At 34.5% G+C, this 2,798-nt stretch overlaps 1 non-coding gene across 1 annotated transcript; it reads right to left on the reverse strand.

Moving 5' to 3' along the window:
• Positions 1-287: 287 nt before the first annotated feature.
• TRNAV-UAC (transfer RNA valine (anticodon UAC)) lies at positions 288-360 on the reverse strand. The gene has a single exon. It is a non-coding gene; the product is annotated as a tRNA-Val (tRNA).
• Positions 361-2,798: the final 2,438 nt, after the last annotated feature.

Below are 2,798 nucleotides of genomic sequence, written 5' to 3' on the forward strand. Positions count from 1 at the left end.
CAATATAAGTATTGGCCAAATATTAACCACTGAAGGTGAAAAGCAATTATCTATTTATCGGCTCAAGAGGATGATGTCCTTTTGACGCTATTTTACGGAAAGAATATACCTCAGAAAAAAGACCTGACCGAAAACATGCAACACAAAAATTATGAAGCAAAGTCAACCTCCCTGTATACGCCTTCTAGAGCTCTCTTCAATGGATTTCAAAAAGAAAGAACAGTCAAAGTCAGTCCTAAAAAAGAAAGAAGAGTCAAAGTCCTAAAATGCCGTCAATAAAAATAGCTTGTTCCTGCCCGGGATCGAACCGGAGACCTTTAGCGTGTAAAGCTAACGTGATAACCACTACACCACAAGAACTTTTATACTCTTTAGGTAACCTTTCGTTATATATTTGTTAATAACGCTAGGTGATTTATTATTCATTTTTCTATCAAATTAAACAATATCAGATTTAGAAAATTATGCAACCCGTTTCATATTATCATAGTTGATAATGTTAAAAATAATATATAATGTTATTGAATTTGAGAAGCAAACCAGAGTTGGGGTTCTATGAGGGACTTTGTAGTAATAAACTGAATATTGTAAATACATTGATGTACAAGAATAGTCCATATACTATTGACACATACAAATTACGGTAATAATTAGCAAGTGGGAAGATTTGTCTTTATATGATGGTTCAATTTAATTACTAATAGGATCTTGTTAGACCGTTGTTCTTTGATTGCAAAGAAATCTACCAAAAGTCATACATTGCTTCCCATAGATATACGGTAAAAAAACATGGACCGAAAATGAAATAGAATTACATTGACACACCATGACCATATAAAATATTGGTGTAACAAATACCACAATGAGAGTGTAATATGCTTGTAGAAATGGTCAAGCGTTTGCATTTTAGTAGAATTTTACTCCTTATTATGGGCATTGTGCTCTTATGCCAACCAGCCAAAGCCAAAATGTACCTGGTTTATATCTCACCACAAGGCGATGTAGGTTAGCTCAAAGATCTTAGAATCTCCTAATCAAGCTTGAAATGTGTGATTTTTGTATTTGTGCATTCTTGGATCTACAGTTTTAGTGTCGATGCTTGGTAATGTGTGTGTGAGTCAATCTTTGTTGAAAAATCTACTACATTGTTAGGATACTGCATATCTTATAAACAAATTGTTTGATCCAAAATTGATATATTGTGATGCGTGTCCATGTGTGTGTATGTTATACATGTTGAAATTGTTCATATCCTACTGTAGAAGAATTGTTTAGGATGTATTGCTTGCTAGATAACTTATATGATGATTTAGTATGAATTGTGATGATAGGTTCAAGCTAGTATAAAGACTACGGGTTGATTGTGATATGTGATGATTATGCATACTATATTTCTAGAAAAACATAGTCGCAACAGTAAATAATAATGTGAAATAAAACATTATTTGACTAAACTTTTCCCGTCTTAAATGAACCTTTGAAAATGCAAACAAATAGGGTATTTTTCAATTACAACAAAAACAACCCTAATGCATTTTGTATGACCTTATAATCAACCCAAAACAATAAGTAGTCAATTAAAACAAGCCATCAAAATTTTAGCGTGGAAAACCCCTCAAATCGAGAGTAAAAACCAGAGGACTACTAGAGTCGATTCAAACCATAGAGGAATACAATAATCATCATGTACTTGGAGAAAACAACTTCAAGTATATATGCAATCAAACAACAAAGGGAATAGAAGAAATGTCACCAAAACTGTTATCCAACAGCAAACATATGTGTTGTTTCCTAAGGCGTCAGAGATGATATCAACAATCCAACCGGACAAAATGAGGGACCGGATATTAGGAAACCGCTCTCCAAAAATCAAAGAAAACGGACCATTGGATCTTTGAAAAATTACAAAACGCTATAGGTGTATCAAAAAAAGGAAATAAGAAACTCTCTTTTTGCTCTTACTTTCTATTTTTGGAACTCTTTCGTTATAAATTAGTGTTTCCAAAACTAACGAATTTCATTAGTTTTACCATAATCACCCTCAAGAATGTAAATTTCCCACTATGGTCCCTTGGACCCCACTAGGGGCGCTGCCTCTAGACTCCGCAAAAGGGGCGTTGCCCATTTGGAAACCCCATACCTAGGGGCGCCGCCCCGACCCCCGACTTGTCGTTGGACCGATGTGACATCCCCAAAATCACGGCCAGAAAAGACCGATTTTGTTTATGCTTTATAAAAATCAGAGTACTTCATTTTATAAAAAGGTTGCGGAATTTGTTCCCAGAAAAACATGGTAAATACGTTATTAAAACATTTTCGAAGAAACGTATTTATTTCATTTTAAAACATTTGGGATGTCATCATTAATACAGGAACATAAGCATAAACAGAACTTACAATTATTCACACTAGTGGTCTACATCTCTTTAAATCTCTCAGTGTAATGTCACTTCATATCAACACCTGTGATATAAATAAACTGAGTGGGTCAGGTTGGGAAACCTGGTGAGCACATAGGGATTTCAATCCCACAATGTTATACCATATATATAGTTTAAAATTCACAAAATATACAATTTCACCATACATACATATATATATATATATAAACAACTCTTATCCCACCCCGTCGATCCTCGCAACGAGGCTATCCATACTCTCGGACCTAAGATTAGTCGTTTTACCTCCTCCATACTCTTGGATCAGAAATGAACGAATTTACCAAATCCATACTCTCGGACTAGGGACGAATGACTAATCCATACTCTCGGATTAAAGATGAATGATTATGCCTAATC

This window comes from Lactuca saligna, chromosome 2 (genome assembly GCF_052625555.1).
Source record: "Lactuca saligna cultivar CGN05327 chromosome 2, ASM5262555v1, whole genome shotgun sequence".
NCBI classification, from domain to species: domain Eukaryota; kingdom Viridiplantae; phylum Streptophyta; class Magnoliopsida; order Asterales; family Asteraceae; genus Lactuca; species Lactuca saligna.